This window comes from Barbus barbus (assembly GCF_936440315.1).
Source record: "Barbus barbus genome assembly, chromosome: 36".
In the NCBI taxonomy this organism is placed as follows: Eukaryota; Metazoa; Chordata; class Actinopteri; order Cypriniformes; family Cyprinidae; genus Barbus; species Barbus barbus.
Window position 1 is genome coordinate 21,581,486 of NC_136714.1, and position 11,577 is coordinate 21,593,062.

Below are 11,577 nucleotides of genomic sequence, written 5' to 3' on the forward strand. Positions count from 1 at the left end.
AGCGGGGTGTGGAAGTGTTGTAGGTTGTGTGGGATTGGAGGAGAGGGCTGATTAGCCTGGCTTTATCCCGTCTGGGCCAGATGGTGCACTAGGCTTACCTGCGGGTCTCTCTAAGCCAGGGATGGGCAACTTCGGTCTTGGAGGGCCACTGTCCTGCAGAGTTTAGCTCCAACCCTAATCAAACACCTGAACCAGCGAATCAAGGTCTTCAAGATCAGTAGAAAGCTACAGGCAGGTGTGTTTGATTAGGGTTGGAGCTAAACTCTGCAGGACAGTGGCCCTCCAGGACCGAAGTTGCCCATCCCTGCTCTAAGCCTTGTCCCGGCCATGCTTAGGACATCACATCCTGCTCAGAGCACAAGACATATCGTTTTTCCACACTGAGGAAAATCTAACGTGGACTTTGGGTGAGTTCCAGTCTCAAACTAGGGCCATGTTGGGCTAGTACTGCTATAATATCTCATTACATCTATTGTACTTTTAAAGTTTCAAGTTTTACAAATGGCAGCAAATCTTAATATGATTAGCGTATTGATGTAAAGTTCCAAGGTTGCAGTCGATACTCAGCAATTACTGTTATTTCTCATTCTCCATGATTAAAGAACTTACACCATGCATAATATTGTATATATTTTTGCTTTTAGATGTATTGCTATTTGTGACCCTGGAACACAACCAGCCATAAGGGTGAATTATTTGAATTTGAAGATGAGATACATAATCTGAAGGCTGAATAAATAAGCTTTCCATTGATGTATGGTTTGTTAGGATAGGACAAATATTAATTTGGCCGAGATACAACTAAGTGAAAATCTTTCAAAGCAGATGATGTATTTGAAAAATTGACCCTTATGACTGGTTTTGTGGTCCACGGTCACAGATTTTTCAATATTGTGTTGCAGTTCATTTTTTACTGTACATGCTAAAGTTAATTCAAGTAGTTGTCTTGAAATGTCTATATATTTTATTTTATATGCGCGTATGGACACTCGGGAGTCCATGGATTCAAAGGATTAACACACTTGGACAAAACAGGTTTATAGTTGTTTTTAATATTCCATCTTGCATTTTTCATAGACGACTTTTGAGGACTCAAATGTGGGGTGTCAGCATGACTCTTCGAACCTCAAAAGTGGCGGAAGCACTTGTGCTGCTGTCAGTGCATCTCCTGCATGTGTCTGCCCTGCCCTGCCGGCTGCATCCTCCTATTCAACGCATACAGGATGCAGCAGTACAATTTACATCAAGGCAAACATGGTAACACACCACAGTTTAAAGGCATAGTTGACAAAAAAAAACTTTAGATTAAAGTTATACAGGTTTGGAATGAGAGTGTGGAATAGTATAAATTACAGCATAATTTTTATTTTTAGGTTAATTATAAATTTAAATGATAAAATACATCTTAATGTCTACAGTTGTGTATTTACCACAACACATTATTTGCTTATTTCTTTGCCGAGGTTTCAAATAATACTTGTGTTAATGGATGAGAAGAATAAAAAGTGAATAATACATTTAGTTTTTAATCCCATTTTGTGAAAAAACACACTACCAGTCAAAAGTTTGGAATAATTATTTATTTTCTGAAAAAATAAAATCCTTATGCTCACCAAAGCTGTATTTATTTAATAAAAAACCCCAGTAAACAGTACAGTTAAACAGTATTTTTGTGAAATAAATTATTACTTCAGCAAGGATGCATTAAATTGGTCGAAAGTGACAGCAAAAACATTTATTGTGGTACAAAAGATTTCTATTTTTAAAATTTATATTCATCAAAGAATCAACATAAATATTAAGTAGCAAATGGTTTTAACATTGATAATAAAAAGAACCATTTGAGAACCAAGTCAGTATATTAGACTGGAGTAATGGCTGCTAAAAATTCAGCTTTGCCATGAGGAATAAATTACATTTGAAAGTATATTATAATAAAAAAAAATGATTATTTAAATTGTAATAATATTTCATAACATTGCGGTTTTACTGTATTTTGGATCAAATCAATGCAGCATTGGTGAGCATAAGAGACTTCTTTAAAAAAAAAAACTTAAAAAAATCTTAATGATTCCAAACTTCACTTTTTTTGTCAGACTAAAAATAGAAGAACAAGTCAAGCACAATGCATTGTGGGAAACAAGCAGTATGCTATTTCAAACATTATGCTGAATTCGGAACTGTATACTAATACTATTCCTCTCATAGAAACCTAAGGGAAAATAAAAATGGTAAGAGTAGTATGCGGTTCTGAATTCAGCAATGGCTTTGATGTATTTAAAAAAAATAATACCAAACCACAGAATTGAACTTATTCTGAACTGATTTAGCAAGACGTGAAAAACACCCCACTGGAAATCTCATTTCCTGATTTAATTATGAATGCACTCATTTGAAAAGGGCACACACTAATTTCATTATATCTGTGCAAAGGTGATCATGATATTTAGACTCTGACCTTTGACCCTCAGGTTGCCGTGGAGCTATTGTGGTGGCAGAAGCAGATCAGCTGTGTGGATACAAGTCTGACTCGCCAATGTGTGATCAGGAAACTGCCTGATTTCTCCACAGAGCGCTACTTAGAGGACAAAAATCAGAATGCGTCAGCGGTTTTAATACTGCTACCCATCACTTCAGTACCAGAGGATATTGTGCAGGTCATTCAGGAACATCTCTTGCACTTATGCACAATTTCGCTTGATGTATAGCTGCTGATTCATTGTTTCTTCCAGTAACTGTAGGTTATTTGTGATCAACGAAGGAAGTAGATTACATTAGATGCCTCTCAATTCCCCAACCTGGTTAGCTAAAGGTCAGAAAATGAATTTCCTGTCTCTAGGGCTTTATGGTGGCTGAATCTCAGGTCCTGCAGAAGGAGACCCTCATGCCTATGTATGTGGTCCTGGTCCCAGAGGATGACCAGCTGCTCTGTATGTATGAAGAAGTCACTCAGACTGCAGCAACTAAGTCTGCTTCTGTTCTATTGAGAGGTAAGAGGAACACTACAGAGTACCAGCAGTCATGAAAAAGATAAAATAATGTAACAATTTGGCTGTAAATGCTGTAGCCACTCAAATGTATTATTATGCATTAAAGTATTTAGCAAAAAAATAAACATAAATATATATATATATATATATATATATATATGTATATGTATATATGTGTGTGTGTATATATGTGTATATATATGTGTGTGTGTATATATGTATATATATGTGTGTGTGTGTGACCCTGGACCACAAAACCAGTCATAAGTGTACATTTTTTAAAATGACATTTATACATCATCTGAAAGCTTATTTGAATAAATAAGCTTTCCATTGATGTATGGTTTGTTAGGATAGGACAATATTTGGCCAAGATACAACTATTTGAAAATCTAGAATCTGAGAGTGCAAAAAAATCAAATACTGAGAATATTGCCTTTAAAGTTGTTCAAATGAAGTTGTTAGCAATGCATTACTAATCAAAAATTAAGTTTTAATATATTTACAGTAGGAAATTTACAAAATATCTTCATGGAACGGGATTTTTGGCATAAAAGAAAAATCGATAATTTTGACCCATACAATGTATTTTTGACTATTGCTACAAATATAGCCCAGCGACAAGATTCAGATAATCAAACAAATTTTAATGTTACACAAAGAGAACGAAAGTAAATACAAAATGCAGTTTTTAAATGATGATTTCAAATGATGGCCCTATGTGAAAAATACACATAGTGCCATTGCCCCCTCCTGGTAAATCATGAAAGAACTGTGATTAACCACATTATTTTAGAAAGCTGAGTTAAATTTCACTAGCCACACTCAGGCCTGATTACTGTCAGACCTGTTGAATCAAGAAATCACTTAAATAGAACCTGTCTGACAAAGTGAATCATGCTTAAAATGTAACACATCATGCCGCGATATAAAGAAATTCAAGAACAGATGAGAAAAAAAATAGTTGACGTATCAGTCTGGAAAGGGTTATAAAGCCATTTCTAAGGCTTTGGGAGTCCAGCGAACCACGGTCAGAGCCATTATCCACAAATGGAGAAAACCTGTAACAGTGGTGAACCTTCCCAGGAGTGGCTGGCCTACCATAATTACTCCAAAAGTGCAATGACGACTCATCCAGGAGGTCATAAAAGAACCCGGAACAACATCTAAAGAACTGCAGGCCTCAGTTGCCTCAATTAAGGTCAGTGTTCATGATTCAACAATAAGAAAAAGACTGGTTAAAAACAGCATCCATGGGAGAGTTCGAAGGCAAAAGCCATTGCTGACCAAAAAGAACACAGAGGCTCGTCTCACATTTGCCAAAAAAATATCTTGATTATCCCCAAGACTTTTGGGCAACTATTCTGTGGACTGATGAGACAAAAGTTTAACTTTTTGGAGGTTGTGTGTCCCGTTACATCTGGGGTAAAACCAACATATAATTTCATAAAAAGAACATCATACCAACAGTCAAGCATGGTGGTGGTAGTGTGATGATCTGGGGCTGCTTTGCAACTTCACTACCTGGACGACTTGCCATAATTGATGGAACCATGAATTCTGCACTCTATCAGAAAATCTTGAAGGACAATCTCTAGACGTCAGTTTGTGACCTCAAGCTCAAGCGCACTTGGGTTATGCAGCAGGACAATGATCCCAAATACACCAGCAAGTCCACCTCTAAATGGTTCAAGAAAAACAAAATTAAGGTTTTGGAGTGGTCAAGTCAAAGTCCGGACTTAAATCCGATTGAGATGCTGTGGCATGACCTTAAACAGTCCATTCATGCTCAAACCCTCCAATGTGGCTGAATTAAAACAATTCTGCAAAGCAGAGTGTGCCAAAATTCCTCCATAGCGATGTGAAAGATTCATTGCCAGTTATCACATACACTTGATTGCAATTTTTGCTGCAAATGGTGGCACAAGCAGTTATTAGATTTAGGGGGCAATTACTTTTCCACGTAGGGCCAGGCAGGTTTGGACAGCTTTTTTCCCTTAATAAATGAAATCATTATTTCAAAACTGCATTTTGTATTTACTCGGGTTATCTTTGTGTAATATTAAAATTAGTTTGATCTGAATCACTCAAGTGTGACATATGAAAACAAAACAAAAAACAGGAAGGGGGCAAAAACTTTTTCACACCACTGTGTGTGTGTGTGTGTATATACATGTATATATACACTCACTGGCCACTTTATTAGGTACACCTTGCTAGTACCGGGTTGGACCCCCTTTTGCCTTCAGAACTGCCTTAATTCTTCGTGGCATAGATTCAACAAGGTGTTGGAAACATTCCTCAGAGATTTTGGTCCATATTGACATGATAGCATCACGCAGTTGCTGCAGATTTGTCGGCTGCAAATCCATGATGCGAATCTACCATTCCACCACATCCCAAAGATTCTCTATTGGATTGAGATCTAGCCATTTGAGTAAAGTGAACTCATTGTCATGTTCAAGAAACCAGTCTGAGATGATTTGAGCTTTGTGACATGGTGCATTATCCTGCTGGAAGTAGCCATCAGAAGATGGGTACACTGTAGTCATAAAGGGATGGACATGGTCAGCAACAATACTCAGGTAGGCTGTGGCGTTTAAACAATGCTCAATTGGTACTAAGGGGCCCAAAGTGTGCCATGTATGAAGAATGAATTGGGCCATGTATCGTGAGATTTTGAGTGAAAACCTCCTTCCATCAGCAAGGGCATTGAAGATGAAACGTGTCTGGGTCTTTCAGCATGACAATGATCCCAAACACACCGACCGGGCAACGAAGGAGTGGCTTCGTAAGAAGCATTTCAAGGTCCTGGAGTGGCCTAGGCAGTCTCCAGATCTCAACCCCATAGAAAATCTTTGGAGGGAGTTGAAAGTCCGTGTTGCCCAGCGACAGCCCCAAAACGTCACTGCTCTAGAGGAGATCTGCATGGAGGAATGGGCCAAAATACCAGCAAGTGTGTGAAAACCTTGTGAAGACTTACAGAAAACGTTTGACCTCTGTCATTGCCAACAAAGGGTATATAACAAAGTATTGAGATGAACTTTTGTTATTGACCAAATACTTATTTTCCACCATAATTTGCAAATAAATTCTTTAAAAATCCTACAATGTGATTTCCTGGATTCTTTCCCCCCATTCTGTCTCTCATAGTTGAAGTGTACCTATGATGAAAATTACAGGCCTCTCTCATGTTTTTAAGTGGGAGAACTTGCACAATTGGTGGCTGACTAAATACGTTTTTGCCCAACTGTATATGTATAGATAGATAGATAGATAGATAGATAGATAGATAGAATACAAAATAAAATTAAACTTAATAATATTAACAAAAAATGCCATTGTAGGTGCTTGTGAATGAATGACTTGCCTAATAAAATAATTGCACCATTATTAATTAAACACCAATGCTAAGTAAATATTTATGCCTAAATTTAAGATTTATGTATTTGAATTGGATATAACATTTCCATCTATTTGAATTAGACTTTTTTAACATAAAAAAAAAAATTCTCAGTCATACATGCATACATAAAACAGGAAAGAGATTTCTGCATTTTTTTAAAGGCAATGTTATTATTATCTTTGCATCTAGCTGATTTTATTTAAATATTTAAATTTATTTTAAAAAATTATTTATTGAGATGGTTTATAATTAGCATAATTCTGTTAATTCTGTAAACAATTAAATGTAATCTGTTAAAAAGTATGAACATGGTTAAAGTACGATATGAAACAAGCAATATTCAATTAAAATTAAAGTTGATAAATATACAGTATAAACCTGGTTATTGTGTATGTGAAACAAATTCTGTTAGTACTACAGACTACATTACTACATTACCTGTTTCATTTGTTTTGTTTGTTTGTTTTTTGTTTTAGTTTATTAGATAGATTAAAACTGCAATCCAAATGGAAATTATATATACATAAATCTTAGGCATACATATTATTTGAGTGTACCAAGTGCTATACTAAGTAAAAATTAATCTAAGCAGATTTAGTGTAAATTTTAAATCATGTGAATCAACTTTCTTTTTTCTCAGTTCTCCATAGTATCATCACCACCACTGCCTTCCAAATATTAGTAAGCAACAACTCCCCCATCAAGCCTATTACTGAGACCACCATCATTACTTTAGAGGCGAGAATGACAGCTACCCACACACAGCAACTCTATCCTTTTCAGTACAATTTAATAGTGTTGGGCTATAATTAAACCTGTCAGTCAAGTCGATTTATTGCTTCATTTCAAGGGAGTACTTCCTGGAGCTGGAGAAGACCCACCCACTACTGTAATTACGGCCCATTATGACTCGTTCGGTCTTGCTCCTGTAAGTCACCCTCATTAATGTCCACACACACACACAGGAAGATCAACTAGATTGAAGGAACCTTTTTGAGTGTATATTAATACATGTAAATTAATCATTCATCACATAATATATCACACTCCCCCCAAACATGGTTCGGAAAGATTAATGTATGTTGTCTATTGGCATGGTTCACTTGCTGTGGGAACTGACCTTTTCTAACACCTTGGTCAGAAATTAACATATTCACATTGCTGGCCTCTCAAAGCCCCACCACTGAAAATTGTATTGAATTTAGTGTTGGGAACTGGTAATTGTAATTCAGAACTGCCACAGCTTTATTCAGTGTGAAACATACAGTATTGTATACCAGAATGAATGACTCTCATGACTCATTTTAGTGAATCTAAAAACATGCAGCACAACCAGTCCAATTCCCAAAAGAATGAGTCTTATGAGTCGGTTCTTTTTAATGATTCAAAAAACATGCAGTGCAACCTATCCAATTCCTGAACAAATAATTTTATGAGCCGATTCTTTTCAGTGAATCAAAACCAAATCAAAAAAGCATTATCAATGTAATGTAGTATGGTTTGCAACTAACCACACTTATGAGTTAGTTCTTTTTTGTGAATCAGAAACATACAGTGCAATCAGTCCAGTCCCCAAACTTATGACTCTTATGAGCCGGTTATTTTTGGTAAATCTATTGCATAGAACTCAGCCAGTACAGTCCAGATTCCTGAATAAATGACTCTTATGAATCTGTTCTTTTTAGTAAATCACAACCAAATGAATGACACTCATAATTTAAAAAAATAAATTTAATCATATCCAAGCAGCACGACCGGTCTAGTCCAACAGATTCCATAACCAATTACTCTTAGATTCTTTAAAAAAAATAAAAACAATAAAAATGGAATCTGGGTCATTGAATTCCCATGCATAATTGAATTTATGCTTGGTTGAAATCCAGTACCTTTGATTTAAGTACCAGTAATGATACTGTGGTAATCTTGTAATCACAGCAAAGCATTTTATTACCACTGTGTTTTACGGGTTCAGATGGTAAAATTTCCCACTGGTAAATTTTTTTAATCAATATCTTTTAGGTACCATCTTTTTTTCTCCCTGACTGGTGGTGGTAAATATAATTTCCTGGGCACCAAGCGTTGGCTGGAGGAAAATATGGACCATGCAGGTGCGTGAATTATTGCCAAAATGTATTCTTGACACGTATTTCACTCCCAGCATCAAAACATTTTCTAAGTATCACATTCGGTCATAGATACACTCCTAAAAAAAGATTCTTTATTGGCATCTATGGTTCCATAAAGAACCTTTAAAATCTATGGAAACTTTGCATTCAACAAAAGTTTCTTTATAGCAGAAAAAGGTTCTTTAGATTTTTAAAATGTTCTTCACACTAAGAACAAATGGTTCTTTTAAGAACTGTTCACTGAAAGGTTCTTTGCGAACCAAAAATGGGGATTCTATCACATCACTGCGAAAACCTCTTTTTGGATTTTTTTTAAGAGTGTAAGAATTATGAGCCCTTATTCAATAAAAACACCAAAGTTTGAAGTCTGGATCTGTCTTTGTAGAATCCAGCCTTTTGCATGACAACGTGGCGTTCGTTCTATGTCTGGACTCTCTTGGCACTGGAGATGAGCTTTTCTTACATGTCTTACAAGCCTGGAACACTTCAATACAGCTTCATTCAACAGCTGGAGCAGGTTAGGATGAATTGCAGAGTTGGATTCAGTCAATGTTCTATGAAAATACTGTTTTGAACTTAAATGTTCACTGTCAGTCCACCTTCTTGTACATTTTTTTCCTTTCTGTGTTTTCAGATCATCTCTGCCAAGTTCCCCTGGGTGAGATTTGGAACTGTCCATAAGAAGATCAACCTGCAGGAGGCCACCTTGGCTTGGGAGCACGAGCGCTACGGAATGAAACGTATCCCAGGATTCACTCTGTCGCACATTGAGAAACCTAAATCTGAGCTAAGAGGATCTATATTGGACACCATGTGAGAAGAATCTAACAATTTTTTTCAAAAGTTTAGAAAATTCCATTCTGGAACAGTCAATGAATTAGCCACTCCATCCCACCAAGATATAAAAACAGCATTCTTGCATGATAAATTAACTACTGAAACCTGCTTGAAGCTGAATAAATTTAAATAACCTGCTTGAACTTCACATTTAATGGCTGCCTTTTGAATGTGTAAAATGACTGACTGGTGGAAAGGGCCTCAAAATCTTCTGATTTGCTGAACAGTTTTTAAACAAATTTAGTGATATCTGTCAGATTATAGGTATATTTTCCAGTGCCATTCCATAACAAATCCCCTTTTAGACCTTTAAAACATCTTTAATCCTTGAAAACAAGTGTGAATTAAGTTATCTGTCCAATGCAGCTCTGTTGTAGCAGACATTTCAGAATACATTTTAAATGATAGATGCACCGCTTCTCATCTCACTGTTATTTCTGTATATTCAGGGCACAGGTGGACATCAGAAAACTCAAGCGGAACACCATTATTGTTGCTGAGTCCTTGGCAAGATTCATGTACAATCTTTCAGACAAGGTGAGGCAAAACATTTCTTCAAATTTAAACGTTCACGTTAACCTTGAAAGCACACACAGACCACTTTGGTCTTTGTTTGCACTTTTCATTAATACATACTTTATTTTCTGTAGGGGTCTGCTAAGGACATGCAGGTTTTCAAGGGCAATTTGGTAATACTTTTTTTCTACTCTGTTGTTCATTTTATCAGGCTAAAGAAAAAAGTCTTTACTGTCACTTTTGATCAATTTAATGTATGCTTGTTAAATAATAAAAAAAAATGACTGACCCTAAAATTTTGAACTTTATTAAGTTTATAAAGAAACCTAAAACTGTGTACCCTTATTTGCTATGTAGGATATTCAAGACAGCCGCTTGTCTGCATTGATGTCCATGATAGCATCTGTTCCACGAGCCGTTCAGCTGATGGACCGAGAGCCAGAACACACACTCCTGACCAGCAGCCTGGAGCAAGTGTTCAAACACTGTCTACAGCAGGTCCACCCGGACCGAAGGTACGCACACACAGACATGGCCAAAATATTTCACCTCATCAATGGCCTGAAGCAAGACTTCAAAAGACTTCTGTAGCAGGTTTACAGATGCAGATTTCAAATACGCATAAATTCACAGACCCAGGATTCATTTTTCTTTTTACCTTGCTTGTAGCAAAAGTTCAAACAATGTTTACCAACTCACTTTCTGAAACCAGCAAAACTACAAGACCCACACCCACCCACCCACCCACCCAAACACACACACACACACACACACACACACACACACACACACACACACACACAGATACAGACATATTAAGCCTGTTTTGTCTGACTTTTCTAGGGATCCTGAAATCACATTCTTTGATCAAATGAAATAGCCAATGGTGATGTACAGGTGAGTCTTCTCATTTGTTGTTTTGAGGCTTTGAAGATGGTTTTAAAGTCAACCTGAAACAGCATTAACAACCCTTTTTACATTAGTAATGGTGCATTTCCAAATTAAATGGGACTTTAAAAAGATAATGTAAATAAGGTTAACTTAAAATCCCTTATTGTTCTACTGTTATTTGTTCTATTATTTTTCATGGAGTTTTTTATTTTTTTCCATTTTATTTTAGTTTAATACGTTTTTTAATAATTAATAAATGTTTTATTTATTTATTTATTTTTTAACTAAAATGAATTCATTTATTATTATTTAGAAAGAGTTATTATGAAATCATTTAAAAAAGAAAATGTATTCTAGTGTAAGTTTTTTCTCAGTAATAGTGTTTTTTTTTCTCTTTTAGTTATACAGTAAATTTCCTGGTGTTAAATCAACCTACAGTAAATTTACTGTGTAGTGTTAATTTAATTTGTTAATTTTTTTATTTTATACATTTCTTTTAATCACTTTTTTTAGGGTGAAGCCTGCCGCCTTTGACCTGTTTTTGGGAGGCTGTATAGCTGGATACCTTGGAGTAGTTTATTATGCAATCCAGGAGAGTCGTGGGTAATGTATACCAAACTAATTAGAGAGCTGGGGTCAGTATGTTAATTATACCTGCATACTGTAGGTTGGAATTGGAAGTCTATCAGTAATCAGAATCTGTAATCCCATATTTCTTTAATGCGTGGCTTGGTTAATTTATTTTTGTTTGCAGAACTTTGGCAATGTCTACACTAAGCTGAAAGCAACCATGAAAGCCAAGCACCAATAA

The 11,577-nt window shown here is 36.0% G+C and overlaps 1 pseudogene across 1 annotated transcript; it reads left to right on the forward strand.

The window, feature by feature from the left end:
- The first annotated feature begins 1,096 nt into the window (after positions 1-1,096).
- LOC306855990 (BOS complex subunit ncln-like) lies at positions 1,097-11,577 on the forward strand (annotated as a pseudogene). The gene is made up of 15 exons: positions 1,097-1,257; positions 2,472-2,657; positions 2,840-2,990; positions 7,037-7,134; positions 7,247-7,324; positions 8,295-8,299; positions 8,416-8,504; positions 8,908-9,039; positions 9,157-9,335; positions 9,809-9,896; positions 10,010-10,048; positions 10,233-10,390; positions 10,719-10,772; positions 11,280-11,358; positions 11,521-11,577. The product of its transcript is annotated as a BOS complex subunit ncln-like (transcript).